We start from the raw sequence: 18,165 nt of genomic DNA on the forward strand, positions 1-18,165 counted from the left end.
AAAATATGAATTGGTCTCAGGTCATGGAAGAGCTCTATAAAAAAAGGTTTTGAAAATCAAATAAGGGAAGGGAAATGAAAGTGATATGGGAAAATCATGAAAATCAAGTCAGCAGCTTTGTGAAAGAGATACAAAAACTGAAGAAAATAATATCTTAAAAACCAGTATAGGTCAAATGGAAAAAGCAGTGCAAGAAGAACACTTTAAAAACCAGAATTGGCCAGATGATAAAGGAGATTTAAAAGCTCTCCAAAGAAAACAATTCCTTAAAATTTAGAATGGAATGAAGGGAAGTTGATGACTTAGTGAGAAAACAATAAACAATAAAACAAAACGAAAAGAATGAAATCTCTTAGAGTCCCAATTTCCCACAGAGTTCGGATTCAGTGTCACCTCCTATATGAAGCTTTGGAAATTAAGGGTATGGTCATAAATTGGGGAAAGGCTGTACAAGTTTTAATCATATGAATGTTATGTTAGGTGGTTTGTTTCATGCACTAAAGCCCCATTGTAGAAAAAAAATTAATCTTGCCATTGTGAGGAATTCACAATATAAGATTTGATATGTCAGTGATGTATTAGTCAAAATGCATCATTCTACAGTTAAGGAAAGAAATGATTTTTCTAAGGTCATAGAAACATTGCAGCAGAAAATGGGGTCATGATCACTGACTCCAAAGATAACAATCAAGATATTAAACTACTTGTATTCTATATCAAAATTTTTCAGGTCTGTACTTTTAAGAAATATAGCTGATGGAAGCCTACAATATGCTGCTCACAATAAACACATTTAAAGCAGAGAGAGTAAAGGTGAAAGGTTGGAGCAAAACATATTTTGTTTCAATTGAAGTGAAAAAAAAAAAGCAGGGGTAGCAATCCTTATCTCAGACAAAGCAGAGCAAAAATAGATTAGCATTAAAAGAGATAAGGAAGGAAACTATATCCTCCTAAAAGGTACCATAGACAGTAAAGTAATTTCAATAATAAACATGTATGCACCCAATGGTATAGCATTCAAATTCTTGGAGGAGAAGTTGAAGGAGTTACAGGAAGACATAGACAGCAAAACTCTACTAGTGGGAGATCTCAACCTCATATTTATATAAATCTAGCCATAAAATAAACAAGAAGGAAATTAAGGAGGTAAATAGATTGTTAGAAAACCTAGATATGATAGACTTATGGAGGAAATTAAATGGTGACAGAAGTAAATATACTTTTTTTTCTGAAGTACATGGTACTTATACAAAAATTAACCATGTACTAGGACATAAAAATCTAATAATCAGAAATATAGCTGATGATAGAGAGGAAGAGCATCAAACTCCTCCAGCTAAACAAATGGCAATATGTGCAGGTGGGTATTGGAGGGATGGGAGAGTTGTTCTTTCCATTGAAATTAATCACATTCCACAGTCTTCCATCTCACTTGAAAAAAAGCTGTTTGGGGATCTAGATCATTCAATTTTTTGATATTCATGTGTTCAATGATGGGAGAGGCAACAGAAATGGCATATCAGTTAACAATTGCATTTCTCAGAGGACCAATTGTGTCTAAATAATCTATTCTTTTCTACTTGTGAAGTGTTCCATCATGTGTCCTTTATAATTCTATAGCTCAATAAATAGAGTATTTTCTATTATCTTTTTTATATGTTTTTTCCCCAGTGCCTTTGCCCAACTTTCAGCAATGACCATCAGCACTGAATGGACCCAGAATTGCTCCCCTAATAAAGGGATTTGATTGCTGAATTCTAGCCACATGGTCTCTTAAGTGTCAAATTATCATTTAAATTTCTCATAAGTGCATTAAGTAGAACACCAAAATTGCTCCTGTCAGAAACCTCTGAAGAACACAAAACTTTTTTTTGATTCTTATTTTAAATTAATTTTTATTAAAAATATTATTTGAGTTTTACAATTTCAGCCCTATTTTGCTTCCCTCCCCCCACCCCACCCCCACAGAAAGCACTCTGGCAGTCTTTACTTTGTTTCCATGTTGTACCTTGATCCAAATTGGGTGTGATGAGAGAGAAATCATATCCTTAAAGAAGAGAAGTCAAAGAGGTGACAAGATCAAACAATACGATATCTGTTTTTTCCTAAATTAAAGGGAATAGTCCTTGAACTTTGTTCAAACTCCACAGCTCCTTATCTGGATACAGCTGGCACTCTCCTTTGCAGACACCCCAAAATTGTTCCCGATTGTTGCACTGATGGAATGAGCAAGTCCTTCAAGGTTGAACATCACTCCCATGTTGCTGTTAGGGTGTACAGTGTTTTTCTGGTTCTGCTCATCTCACTCAGCATCAGTTCATGCAAATCCCTCCAGGTTTCCCTGAACTCCTGTCCTTCCTGGTTTCTAATAGAACAATAGTGTTCCATGACATACATATACCACAGTTTGCTAAGCCATTCCCCAATTGAAGGACATTTATTGGATTTCCAATTCTTTGCCACTGCAAACAGGGCTGCTATAAATATTTTTGTATAAGTAATGTTTTTACCCTTTTTCATCATCTCTTCAGGGTATAGACCCAGTAGTTGTATTGCTGGGTCAAGGGGTATGCATATTTTTGTTGCCCTTTGGGCATAGTTCCAAATAGCTCTCCAGAAAGGTTGGATGAGTTCACAGCTCCACCAACAGTGAAATAGTGTCCCAGATTTCCCACATCCCTTCCAACAATGATCATTATCCATCCTGGTCATATTGGCCAATCTGAGAGGTGTGAGGTGGTACCTCAGAGAAGCTTTAATTTGAATTTCTCCAATAATTAATGATTTAGAGCATTTTTTCATATGGCTATGGATTGCTATTATCTCTTCATCTGTAAATTGCCTTTGCATATCCTTTGACCATTTGTCAGTTGGGGAATGGCTTTTTGTTTTAAAAATATGACTCAGTTCTCTGCATATTTTAGAAATAATTCCTTTGTCAGAATCATTAGTTGTAAAGATTGTTTCCAAATTTACTACATTTCTTTTGATCTTGGTTATATTGGATTTATCTGAGCAAAAGCTTTATAAGTTAATGTAATTGAAATCATCTAACTGGATTTTGGTAATGTTCTCCAACTCTTCCTTAGTCATAAACTGTTCCTCTTTCAATAGATCTGAGGGGTAAACTAATCCTTGATCTTCTAATTTGCTTATAGTATTGTTTTTAATGTCTAAATCCTGTAACCATTTGAATCTTATCTTGGTAAAGGGTGTGAGGTGTTGGTCTAATCTAAGTTTCTTCCATACTAACTTCCAATTATCACAGCAGTTTTTATCAAAGAGGGAGTTTTTATCCCAATGGCTGGACTCTTTGGGTTTATCAAACAGCAGATTACTGTAATAATATTCTGCTTTTACACCTAGTCTATTCCTCTGGTCCACCACTCTATTTCTTAGCCAATACCAAACAGTTTTGATGAATGATGCTTTATAATATAATTTTAGATCAGGCAGGGCTAAGCCACCTTCTGTTACACTTCTTTTCATTAAGCTCCTGGAAATTCTTGACTTTTTATTTCTCCATATGAATTTACTTACAATTTTTTCTAACTCATTAAAGTAATTTTTTGGAATTTTGATTTGTAGGGCACTAAACAGATAGTTTAGTTTTGGTAGAATTGTCATTTTTATTATATTAGCTCTACCTATCCATGAGCAGTTGATATTTGCCCAGTTATTTAACTCTGATTTAATTTGTGTGAGAAGTGCTCTATAATTGTGTTCAAAAAGTTTCTGAGTCTGTCTTGTTTGGTGTTCTATATGTTCCAGTCTAAGAGCTATGAAGGGTTAACACAGAAATAGTTATGTGCTTTAAGGAGCAAGATGTACTTCAGAGCTTAGATAAGGGAGTAGCTGCATGTCTGAGCTAACAAATGTATTCCCAGGCTCAGATAGATAGCACATTCTGAGATAATTACCTTCTGCACTCTGTTTATCAAATCACTGGTTCTCAAAACAATCTTCACTCTGTTTATCAAAACACTGTTTGGTTCTCAAAACAATCACCTAAGACATACACAAGGTATGCATGTGAAAAAAAATGCTTACTAAAACGCTAATGTAATTGGTTATGTAAATATAGAGTATAAAAGTATGTATCCTGTGATCAATAAACGAACCAGCTCATGCATCATATTGGTGTTGGCCTGAGTTCCCTCTGCCAGACTCAACAGTCTTGGCAAATAGACTCCCAAGTATTTTATATTGTCTGAGGTTACTTTGAATGGGATTTCTCTTTCTAGCTCTTCCTGCTGCATCTTGCTAGACATATAAAGAAAAGTTGAGGATTTATGAGGGCTTATTTTATATCCCGCAACTTTGCTAAAATTGCTAATTGTTTCCAGTAATTTTTTGGATGATTTCTTGGGTATTATCTAGGTATACCATCATGTCATCTGCAAAGAGTGAGAATTTTATCTCTTCCTTCCCAATTCTAATTCCTTCAATTTCTTTTTCTTCTCTAATTGCTGATGCTAACATTTCTAATACAATATTGAATAGTAGTGGTGGCAATGGGCACCCTGATGTTATTGGGAATGCCTCTAGCCTCTCCCCATTGAATATAATGCTTGTTGACAGTTTCAGATAGATACTGCTAATTATTTTAAGGAACAGTCCATTTATTCCTACACTCTCTAGTGTTTTTAATAGGAATGGATGCAGTATTTTGTCAAAAGCTTTTTCAGCATCTATTAATATGAACATATGATTTCTGATGGGTTTGTTGTTGATATAATTGAGTATACTAACAGTTTTCCTAATATTGAACCAACCCTGCATTCCTGGAATAAATCCTACTTGATCATAATATATCATCCTAGTGATAACTTGTTGTAATCATTTTGTTAGAATTTATTTAGGATTTTTGCATCTATATTCATCAGGGAAATAGGTCTATAATTTTCTTTCTCTGTTTAGGTAGTTTAGGTAACAGCACCATATTGGTTTCATAGAAAGAGTTAGGCAGAGTTCCATCTTTCCCTATTTTTCCAAAGAGTTTATATAGAATTGGAAGCAATTGTTCCTTAAATGTTTAGAATTCACTTGTGAATCCATCAGGACCTGGAGTTTTTTTTTAGGGAGTTCAATAATGGCTTGTTGAATTTCTTTTTCTGAGATAGAGTTGTTTAGGTATTTAATCTCTTCTTCATTTAACCTAGGCAAATTATATTTTTGTAAATATTCATCCATTTCACTTAGATTATCAAATTTATTGGCATAGAGTTGGGCAAAATAATTTTGAATTATTACTTTAATTTCCTCCTCATTGGTGGTGAGTTCACCTTTCTAATTTATGATACAAGCAATTTGGTTTTATTCTGTCTTTTTTTAATCAAACTGACCAGAGGTTTATCAATTTTATTGGCTTTTTAATAATACCAACTTTTGGTTTTATTTATTAATTCAATAGTTTTTTGCTTTAGATTTTAATTTCTCCTTTTATTTTTAGAATTCCTAATGTAATATTTAATTGGGGATTTTTGATTTGTTCTTTCTCTAATGTTTTTAGTTATATATTTAGTTCATTGATTTTCTCTTTCTCCAATTTATTCATGTAAGCATTTAGAGCTATAATATATCCCCTGTGAGTCACTTTGAATGAATCCCATAGGTTTTGGTATGTTGTTTCATTATTATCATTATCTAGGATAAAATGGTTAATTCTTTCTATAATTTGTTTTTTGGTCCACTCATTTTTAAAAATGAGGTTATTCACTTTAGAATTTGTTCTGGGTCTATATCTCCTTGGTCCAGTATTGCATATGACTTTTATTGCATTGTGATCTGAGAAAGATGTATTCCCTATTTCTGCCTTTCTGCAGTTGATCATTAGGTTTTTATGTCCTAGTACATGGTCAGTTTTTGTATAAGTTCCATGTACTGAAGAGAAAAAGGTATATTCCTTTCTATCCCCATTCAGTTTCCTCCCAAAATCTACCATATCTAATTTTTCTAACAATCTATTTACCTCCTTAACTTCTTTCTTGTTTATTTTATGATTCGATTTATCTAGATCTGAGAGTGGGAGGTTGAGGTCTCCCACTAGTAGAGTTTTGCTGTCTATGTCTTCCTGTAGTTCTTTCAGCTTCTCCTCTAAGAATCTGGGTGCTCTCCCACTGAGTGCATATATATTCAATATTGAAATGACTTTATTGTCTATGGTACCTTTTAAGAGGATAAAGTTTCCTTCCTTCCTTATCTCTTTTAATGCTATCTCTTTTTGCTGCTGCTTTGTCTGAGATAAGGATTGCTACCTCTGCTTTTTTTACTTCAGCTGAAGCAAAATATATTTTGCTCCAACCTTTTACCTTTACTCTGTATGTATCTCTCTGCTTCAAATGAGTTTCTTGTAAGCGGCATATTGTAGGATTCTGGATTTTAATACACTCTGCTATTTGCATATGTTTTAAGAAAGAGTTCATCCCATTCACATTCAAGGTTATGATTACTAATTCTTTATTGCCCTTCGTGCCATCTTCCCTCTGTTTGTAATTTTCCCCGTTTCTCCCTGCTTTATTCATATTCCCCATTATTTTGTTTCCTGAATACCACCCCCTTCAGTGTGTTTGCCCTCCTATATTACACCCTCCCCTTTCTTTCCCCTTTCCCTTTTTCCCTTTTCCCTTCCCTTCCTTTTGTTATTTCCCCTTTTTTCTCCCACTCCCTTTCCCTTTCTCCAATCACCCCCTCCCCTTTTCCCCTTTTAATACTTGAAAGGTTAGATGTTTTATAAGTTAACTGAGTATGTGTAGGTTGACTTTAAGCCAAGTCTGATGAGAAAAAGATTCAGGTGTTTCTCATCTGCTCCCTTCTTCCCCTCTATTACCATAGGGGTTTTTTTGTGCCTCTTAGTGTCTTTTAAGTTTTTTTCATGTGATAGATGAGGAAGAGATTAGGAGACTTTAGAACTGTGCCTGTCTTCTCTACGCCATCTTGGCCAGAAGTCAGAACACAAATCTTGTCTCTGCTGCTTCAACTGACTTGCAAGCTGATGTTTTGCTCTATCAAAATAAAGCACTCAGTTCTTTCCCCTTTGACATTCCCAAAACTATTAAATCATATTAGGATACCTATATACTTTGAGTATCTCCATTTGCATACCTATCTGTAGAGCCTCTTTTATAGGTTCTTTTATAAAAACACCATTTTCATTAATTGAGTGTTTAAGCACATCAGCAGATCCACTGATTCCTGTATACAGTGTGAGATTCAAAATCTCAATGTAAGGTACTATTTGCATGTGCTCTTATTTTCTGTTGTGTTTTTAAATATTATAACCTATAAGATAAAACACTTGAAAAATACAAATGAAAGACTCTAAAGGAATGCTTTATGTTCCTCCAATATAAATTCATTTCAAAAGGAATTATGTAAATCTGTTTTTCAGCCCTGTCATAATGTTATACTGAAATCAGAAGTTTATTTCTTTCTTTTGGATCTGGTGCTAGATGACTAGGTAGTGCAGTGTATAGAGCACCACCCTGGAGTCAAGAGGACCTGAGTTCAAATCCAGCCTCAGACAATAATTGGCCTAGCTACATGGGCTTGGGCAAGTCACTTAACCACAATTCCTTTCAAAAAGCTTAGAAAAAGGATTTGTTGCTGGCATACCATCTACATCATTCCTTTTTTCAGCTAGAGTCAAAACTGGTTAAAATTTTAAGGGAGCATCTACCATCCAAATATACTCTAACAATCATTAATTGACCAGTAATTAGGTGTCAGAAAGTTTATTAGGTACTGAGGATAAACATAATATTTTTAAAATTATTCTTGTCCAAAAGAAACTTACAATCTCTTGGAAAAGTATATAGTCAATGATTATATACAAGTATTGAATCTATTCATGGAAGGATGGAAGAAACTAAGCAGAGATAAAAATGATCAGAATTGATTACTATTGCTTATTGTTTAGGTGTTGTAGTTTAAAAAGACTGGAAGCATAGACTCAACTAATTATAACAACATAATGTATTTCTTTATTGCTTCTTTGAACTCCAATGTTGAAGATTTCAATTGATCCACTCTACCTTATGTGACTCTTTTTGGTGTCCATAAAACCATAGCAGTGTGTCAGTCTGCTAAATATTTTGGATATCAGTTGATCTTGCTAGTTGTACTTGGATCATCCCTTGTTTTTGCTATTTTGCTAGATGAGTGGCTCCATTCCAAAATTTTACTTTTCTATTACACATAATGAAAGTTTTTCAACATTCATACACTTGCATATATATGTTATATACTTTTCTATCACTGTCCCTTCCCAACCACTTCCCCTTAGTAGCAAACAGTCTAGTAAAAATTGTACATATACATTTGTGGTAAGCATGCTTTTTTATTTGTCATTTTGAGAATTAGGATAAAGGGAAAAGAAAGAAAATCATGGAATAAAAAGGAAAAACACAAGACAAGTTTTTTATAAAATTCAGCATGATATCCATTCAGATTCTGCAGTGTTTTTTGTTTTTGTTTTGGTCTGCTCATTTGTTTATTGTTTTCCTCTGAAGGAGGATAACATTTACCATTACAGGTCTCCCAGATCTCTAGATCTCTTAAGTGCTGAGAGGAGCAGCATCCATCATAGTAGGTTAAAAACAATGTTGTTGTTAATGTGAACAATGTTCTCTTCATTCTACTACCTTTGCTCAGCATCAGTTTGTGTAATTCTTTTCATGCTTGATGACCTCACTATGTGAAGAAAAGAAGGGGTGCTAACTTTGAATTTAAGTGTTTCATTATCCTTTGATCCACTTTAATCCTACTATGCTTAGGACCTTGTCTAATAAGGGAATCATAAACTGTGAGGTCCTGAGTCAGTGTCTGCAACTTATGATCATTTATAAAGTTCTCAAGGTGAGACCTTGAGAACCTACCAGGACTAAGAGACCTTTAAGATTGTTCAGTTCATTAGATCAGGGTTTGACTTAAGAATGCTTCACTTAACAAGGTGTTAAGTACCCTGGGTGGAGAGGGGAAGAGGATAAAGTGTGAAAGAAAATAGGCTTCATTCACTTAATAAGGGGTTAAATATCCTCATCCTTGGTGGGGGAGGGTTGGGAAGTAATGAATGAGAGAAAATGGGCCTGGGGGAAGCAGAACAAAGAGTTCAAGAATGATTCTTTGTTTCATGGGGGAGGATTGAGTGTATTTGAAAAATACTAGAAAAGGGGGTAAGGTAAAAAATGTTTATAATTATAATTTGATGCAATTTGAGTCAGTGCTGCCTATCAAACAATCAAGCAAAAAAAAATCTGTGATGATATGGTGATAACAATAGGAGCTTATCAAGCAATCAAATAATCAAAGCATGATTGTTGCCACTTGATTTATAGTATTAACGTGATAAATAATGCCATGGAAAAGGTACAAAGATTTATAATTTTAGAGGGATAGAAGGGAGAATGTGAATACTGAGTAAATTCCATTAAACCGATTTAGCTCAGAGAAAGAATAAGATACATTCCTACTTGGTTTTAAAATCTAACCTAATCTACAGGGAAGGGGTGGGGGGTGCTGGGAAAGGGAAAGACAAGGGAAGAAGGGACTGATAAAAGGGAAGGCAAAGTTATAAGTGAAAATAAGATGAAAGCTAAATTTTCAAAAGAAAGGTCAAAGTGGAAAGGGAGTAAAATTTTGGTGCAGAGGGATAAGAGAAAAGGAAAGAAAAATATAAATGAAGAAAGACAGAATGGAAGGATATAATCAGAATTAGTAATCTTAACTGTAAATATGAATGGGATGAATTATCCCATAAAAGAAATAGCAGAATGGAATAAAAACAAGAATCCTACAATATGTTGTTTACAAGAAACACATTTGAAGCAGAGAGATACACACAGGGTAAAGATAAAAGGCTGTGGTAAAAATATATTATGCCTCAGCAGAAATAAAAAAATCTGGGGAAGGTATCCTAATCTCAGATAAAGTAAAAGCAAAAATCAATCATATTAAAAAAGACAAGAAAGGAAACTACATCTTCTTAAAAGGCACCATTGATAATGAGACTATATTATTACTAAACATGTATGCACTAATGGTATAGCATCCAAATTCCTATAGGAAAAACTGAGTGAATTACAAGGAGACAGCAAAAGTTTAATAATGGGAGACCTCAATCTCCCTCCCTCTCTCAACTAGATAAATTGAACAATAAAATAAACAAACAGGCATTTAAGAATGAACTCCTAAATGAATGAACTCTTAGAAAACTTTGATATGATAGGCCTCTGGAGAAAACTTAATGGGGATAGAAGAGAATATACCTCCTTTTTGGCTATACATGGTACCTACACCAAAACTGATCATGCACTAGGGCAAAAAACCTTATAATCAAGTGTAGAAAGGCAGAAATATTAAATACACATTTCAGACCATGATGCAACAAAAATTACATATAATAAAGAACTTTGCAAAAATAAACCAAGAACTAATGGGAAATTAAATAACTTAATCTTAAAAATGGGAGGATCAAGCAGCAAATAATAGAAATGATCAATAATTAATGAGATACTATACTAAAATTTATTGGATGCAGCAAAAGCAGTTTTGAGAGGAAGCTTTATATTTCTAAATGCCTATATGAATGAAATAGAGAAAGAGGAAATCAGTGAATTGCGTATGCAACTAAAAAAATAGAAATAGAACAAATTAAACATCTTAATTAAATATCAAATTAGAAATTCTGAAAATCAAAGGACAGGCTAATAAAATTGAAATCATAGATCTCATAAAATAAAACTAAGAATTGGTTTTATGAAAAACACAATAAAATAGACAAAACTTTGTTAATTTGACATTTTAAAAAAAAAGATAACAACATTACCAGTTTAAAAATGAAAGGGGTGAACTAACCACCAATAGGAGGAAATTAAAAAGATAATTCAGAGGTACTTTACTGAACAGTATGCCAATAAATTGGATAACTTGAATGAAATGGATGAATATTTACAAAAATACACACTGCCAAGATTAACAGAAGAGGAAATAAATTATTTAAATAACTGCATTTCAGAAAAAGATTGAAGAAATCATCAATAAACTCCCTACAAAAAAGTCCCCAGGTCCAGATGGATTTACAAATGAATTCTATCAAACATTTAAGGAAGAATTAATTCCTATTCTACATAAACTATTTTTAAAAATAGGAGAAAAAGGAGTTCTGCCAAATTCCTTTCATGGCACAAATATGGTGCTGATATCTAAGCCAGAAAGAACCAAAACACACAAAGAAAATTATAGAACAATATACCTAGCAAATATTGATGCCAAAATATTAAATAAAATTTTACCAATGAGTCTACAAGTTATTACTAGGATAATACACTATGATCAGTTAGGACTTTGTACCACATAGGCAGGGATAGTTCAATATTAGGAAAAGAATCAATATATTTGAACATTTCAATAGCAAAGCGAACACAAATAATTTGGCTATCTCAATAGAATCTGAAAAAGGCTTTTGATAAAATATAACATTCAACCAAATTAAAACACTAGAAAATTTAGGAATACATGGAGTTTTCCTTAAAATAATAAATAATATGCCTAAAATCATCAAGAAATATTACATACAGTGGGAATAAACAGAGCATTTCCAATAAAATCAGGGGTGAAACAAGGATGCTCAATATCTCCATTACTATTCAATACAGGATTATGAATGCTAGCCATAGCAATAAGAAAAAGAAATTCAAGAAATCATAATTGGCAATAAGGAAGCAAAGTTTTCACTTGTTGCAGATGATCTGATGGTATACTTAAATAATCTGAAAAAATCATCTAAAAGATTCCTTGAAACAATTAAAAAATTCTGGAAAGTAGCAGGATATAAAATAATACTACATAAATCAGCATTTCTATATATGTACAACAAAACCCATGAGCAAGAGATAGAAAGAGAAATTCCATTTAAAGTAACTATAGACAACCATAAATACTTTAGAATCTACCACCCAAGACAAATCCAGAAACAGTATGAACACAATTATAAAACACTTTTCATCCTAATCAAAGTCAAATCTAAATAATTGGGAAAGTGTCAATTACTCATGGTTAGGTGGAGGTAATATAATACAAATGAAAATTCTACCCAAATTAAATTATTTTTTCAGTGTCATACCAATCAAACTACCAAATATCTATTTTACCAAGTCAGAAAAAATAGCAACAAAATTCATCTGGAGCAACAAAAGTAAAAGAATAGCAAGCGAACTGATGAAATACAAATGTAAAGGAAGGTGACCTACCCCTACCAGATCTAAACCGTACAATAAAGCAGCAATCGTTAATACTGTGTGGTACTGGTTAAGAAATAGAGTAATGGAACAGTGGATTAGTATAGGTTCAAAAGAAACCACAGTAAATGACTGTAGCAATTTACTGTTCGACAAACCCAAAGATACCAGCTTCTGGTGTAAGAACTTGCTATTTGACAAAAATTGTTGGGACAACTGGAAAATAGTATGGCAAAAACTAGGCATCCACCTGTGTCTCACACGCTATACTAAAATACCAAAATGGGTACAGAATTTAGACATCACAGATAATGTAATAGACCAAGAAATATTCTATCTATGAGATCTATGGAAAGGGGATAAATTTATTACCGAACAAGAAATACAGAACAATATAAACTGTAAAATGAATGGCTTTGACCAAATTATATTAAAAAGATTTTAGCACTAATAAAATAAATGCTGCCAAAATTAGAAGGAAAGCAGAAAGCTGGGGACAAATCTTTACAACTAGGAGTTCTGATAAAGTTCTCATTTATAAAATATATAGAATATTACATCAAATTTATAAGGTTATAAGTCATTCCCCAATTGATAAATGGTCAAAGGTTATGAATAGACAGTTTTCAAATAGCAAAATTAAAGCTATATATAATCATATGAAAAAATGCTTCAAAATCACTATAGATTAAACAAATGCAAATTAAAAAATATGAGATATATATGAGAAATAAAAAACACACCCTATCAGATGAGAAAAAGGGAAAATGATCAACTTGGAGAGGTTGTGGAATGATTGATGCATTGCTGGTGAAGTTGTGAACAGATTCAAATATTCTGGACATCAATATGGAGCTCTGACCAAAGAGAAATAAAAATGTTCATTGCCTTTGACTCAGCAATTCCAATTCTAGGCCTATATGCAGAAGAAATTATAAACATAGGAAAAGTCCCACATGGTCCAAAATATTCAAAGCACCTCTTTCTGTAGTGGCAAAGAATTGGAAATCGAGGGAATGCCTATAGATTCGGGAAAGACTGAACAATTAATTAAGGTACTATGTAATATTATTGTTCTGTGAGAACCTATATATGGTCAGACTCTAGAGAATCATGGAATGAGTTACAAGACCTTATGGTGAACAAGGGGAGCAGATCCAAGAGGATAATGAACATATTAACAACAACATTGTGAGATGATCAACCTTGATGAATGCAGCTCCTCTTAGCAACTCAGAGATCTAGGACATCCTTATTATACTGGCTATGAACAAGGTTATCCCCCTCAAAAAGGAAGAAAAATAAAACAAAACCACAAAAAATCAACCCTTCAGAATTTCATGAACACTATAAAAATTAACTCTTATGTATCTCTTTCCCTTAATCCTAATTCCTGAAAAAAGACTCATTGGTAAACATAGTTTTTTTTTTCTTTTTAAATTTATTTATTTATTCTAATTTTGGACAAATGTTTTTGTACATTAATAAAATATTCTTGTTTAAGAGTAAGCAAAATACTCCCTCCCCCCCAAAATATAGACTCGCTTGAGCAATAAAGTAAAGGGGAGAGAAAAAACTTAAATTTAAATTTAAAAAATAATAGTAATAATTGTAGGTATGGCTGGGTGGCGAAGTGGACAGAGTACCAGCCCTGGAGCCAGGAGCACCCAAGCCCAAATCTGGCCCCATACACCCAACAATCACCCAGGTGTGACCCCATGCAAGCCACCCCAACCTCATTGCCCTGAAAAAACCAAAAAAAAGAAAACAAAGGACCAAAATAAAATAAAATAGTAATAATAGTAAGGGTAGTTGGGTGGTGGACAGAGCTCTGGCCCTTGAGCCAGGAGCACCCGGGTCCAAATCTGGCCTCAGACACCCAATAATCACCCTGCTATGTGGCCCCACGCAGGCCACCAAGCCCTATTTGCCCTGCCCCCACCAATAAAATAATAATAATAATAATAATAATAATAATAATAATAATAATAAAATGTGCTTCAGTCTGTGTTCCAACACAACCAACTCTGTCGTGAGTGCATCACATTCTTTATGATAAGTACATCACAAAAGTTACTTCCATATTTTTCCATTTTTGCCATTGTTGATTTCAACTCCCTTCTTTCATACTTCTCCACTAACATGTACTATATTTTCTCTCTCCTTTCACTCTGACTCTGCTGTACCGTAGCTGAGTGGTGCAGCAGACAGATCCACGGCCCTGGGGCAAGAGGCCCCGAGCCCCCATACCACCCCTTAGGCCCAGCATCCCCCCAGCACTATGGTCCTGGACAGGCCATCCAATCCCAGCCCCTTGCAAAAAGTAAAAAAGAGAATGTGTTATATCTGACCACTCTTCCTCCATGGTCCATCCTCTCCTTCATCATTCACATCCCCACCCCTTCCCCCTGCTCCCCCTCTCTCCTTCTTACTCCACATGTCTATACCCCATTGAGTATGAATGCTGTTTCCTCTCCTAGCCACCTCTGATGACAATGAAGATTCCCTTATTCCCCCTTGACTTAGCCCCTTCCATATCACTGCAATAGCTCATTGTGATAAAGAAAAATTTGATTATATGAAATATCTTGGCCTATTTCCCCTCTTCTTTGTTTTTTCTCCCATTACATTTCCCTTTTTTCTATTGATTCCATTTTTATACTACTTTTTATCTTCAAATTAAGCTTTCTCCTGTGCTTCATCTATAAAAGCTCCTCCTACCTACTCTATTAATTGAGAAGGTTCATACAAGTATTATCAGTGTCATTTTTCTATACAGGAATACATTCAGTTCATCATCATTAAGTCCCTCATATTTCCCCCCTTCTCCTCCAATCTCTATGCTTCACCTGAGTCCTGTATTTGAAGATCAAACCTTCTGTTCAGCTTTGGCCATTCCAAGGAACATTTGAAATTCCACTGGTTCATTGAAAGTTCATCTTTTTCCCTGGAAGATGACATTCAGTTTTGCTGGATAGTTGATTCTCGGTAGCATTCTAAGCTTTTTTGCATTCCAGTATATTATTTTCTAAGCCCTAAGAGCTTTTAATGTAGTTGCTTTTATGTCCTGTATGATCCTGACTGCAGTTCCACAATAGTTGAATTGTGTCCTTCTGGCTGCTTGTAATATTTCCTTTGACTTGGGAGTTCTGGGACTTGACTATAATATTACTGAGGGTTGTTTTTTTGGATCTCTTTCTCGGGGAGATCAGTGGATTCTCTCCATTTCTATTTTGACTTCTTCTTCTAGGATATCAGGGTAATTTTCCTGTAGTAATGATGTCAACGCTCTTTTCCTGGTCATGACTTTCAGGTATTCCAATAATTTTTAAATTATCTTTTCTAAATCTGTTTTCCATATCAGTTGTTTTTTCAATGAGATGCTTCACATTTTCTTCTAATTTTTCATTCTTTTTGGTTTTGAATATTGAGTCCTGATTTCTCGTAAAATCAGCAATCTCCCTGAGTTTTATTCTTTATCTGAAGGATTTGTTTTCCTCAGAGAGCCTTCTTATCTCTTTTTCCATCTGGCCAATTCTGCCTTTTAAAGCATTCTTCTCCTCAATAACATTTTGAACTGTTTTATCCATTTGACCTACGCTGGTTTTTAGCATGCTCTTTCCTTCAGCATTTTTTTGGATCTCCTTGACTAAGTTGTTGACTTAATTTTCATATTTTTCTTGCATCTCTCTCATTTCTTTTCCCAATTTTTCTTCTATCTCTCTCTCTCTTGATTTTCAAAGTATTTTTGAGCTCTGTCATAGCCTGAGCAAAATTTCTGCTTTTCTTGGAATCTTTAGATGCAGGAGCTTGGACTTCTTCATCCTCAGATTGAGTGTTTTGATCCTTCTTGGGATCACAGGCAAAGTATTTCTCAATGGTGTTCCTCTTTTTTCTCTCTGCTTACTCATTTTCCCAGCCTGAGTCTGGTTTTGGAGTGCTTCCTGAGCTTTTGGTACACCCCCACAAGGATCTCTGTGTGTAGCTCTGTCCTCCCTCCTGGTGTGTGAATGACCATAAGCTCCTCCCTCTGCCACAGGGCTGAGGTGAGGGGGGGGTCCTGCTGTTCTATGGGGAGCCTATACTACAATTAGAATCTGAATGTGGTCAGAATCCCAGAGTCCTGTTCCAGGGACAGAGGACAGAGCTTGGCAGTCTCTCTCTCTCTCTGCTCCCTCCCTAGGTTCAATGGGCTCATGCCCTGGGGGCTCCTGCTTACCTGCTCTGCCTGCTTCTGTTTCCTGGATCTGGACTGATTTGGCCATGCTGCTCGTTGTGTGCCCTGAGTGCTGGGCTTTATGTGCTTACTCTGGCAGAGGTCCCCCCTGCTGATCCCCCAAGTTGTGCCTGACGTTACCTGGAGTGTAGTTCAGGAAACTCCCCTGCTGCTGTGAGCCACAGCTCCCAGTGCCCTGGAGCTGCCTCCTGGAGGCTGAAGTTCTTTGCTCTGGCATGCCACCCCTCTGGCAGGCCACCCCTCCAACCTGGAGAACAGAGCCTTTCTGCTCTTTTCCAGGTTACCTTGAGTTGGAGACCTGCTTCACTGTGTCCCTCTGTGGGTTCTGTCTCTCAAAAATTTAGTTAGTCTTTAGTTTATAAGTTTTAAGAGACAGCACCTAAGAGATTTCCTCTTTTGTCACCATCTTGGCTCGTTCCCCGGCAAACATAGTTAACAAAAATATGTATACACAATGGTAACCTGACAGTTTGCCACTGAAGGGAGGGGGTGGGAATGGAGGGTGGAGGGAAATTTTGTAACAAAAATATATATTTGCATGAATGTTGATAAAAAAAAGAAAAAAAGCAACCATAGGATTTTACATTTACCCCTAATCAACTAGTTTTTTTAATGTGACCTGTTTTTCTTTTCTATCCAAATTATATCATTTGTCGTTTCTTTTGTCTTATTTTTTAGTGCTATATCCACAAATTATATAAAGTTGTCATTAATGCTTTTATTTAACTCAGTGCTAAAGTTGTTGAACAGAAAATGACCAAGAATGGATCCATAGATTTCATCGTTGACTCAAATCCATAAATAGATTCTTTTTGTCTATCAACCAATTCCACATCTAATGAACTTTTCTAAAATCTGGTCAATTGTTTTATTAGCTAAAAATAACTGACATGTTTGTGATTGTAATTATCCTTAGTCCTTGTAGCTTGCATTTGTTTGCAAATTTATACATTGAGAAAACATACATATTTGTTGTTTGGTGCAGTTTTTTATTCCTCCATTTCTTCCACACACACACACACACACACACACACACACACACACACACACACTTTTTTTAAGAAAAGAAAGATGAACGCATCCAACCGTTCTGGAGAGCAATATGAAACTGAGACCAAAGAGAGAAAAAGATGTTCATTCCCTTTGACACAGTAATTACACTGCTAGACTCATATCCAGAAGAAATAATTAAAAAATGGGAAAATTCCACATGTTCCAAAATATTTAGAGCAGCTCTTTTTGTAATAGAAAAGAATTGGAAATTGAGGCAATGCCCATCTATTGGGTAATTGCTAAACAAGTTATGGTACATGAATTCTATGGAATATAATTGTTCCATAAGAAACCATATATGGTTGGACTCTAGAATAGCATGGAATAACTTACAGGATCTAAGGGTGAGAGAAGGGAGCAGAACCAAGAAAACAGCATACACATTAGCAACAACTTTGTGAGATGATCAAACTTGATAGAAACAGCTCCTCTCAGTAGTTCAGAGGTCTAGGACAACCACATTAGACTGGCTATGAATAATGTTATTCCCCATCCAGAGGGAGGAAAAAAAAATTTAAAAAGAAAGAACTTTTATGGGTGGCTAGGTGGCATAGTAGATAAAGCACCAGACTTGGAGTCAGGAGTACCTGGGTTCAAATCCGGTCTCAGACACTTAATAATTACCTAGCTGTGTGGCCT

This window comes from Macrotis lagotis, chromosome 1, assembly GCF_037893015.1.
Source record: "Macrotis lagotis isolate mMagLag1 chromosome 1, bilby.v1.9.chrom.fasta, whole genome shotgun sequence".
In the NCBI taxonomy this organism is placed as follows: Eukaryota; Metazoa; Chordata; class Mammalia; order Peramelemorphia; family Peramelidae; genus Macrotis; species Macrotis lagotis.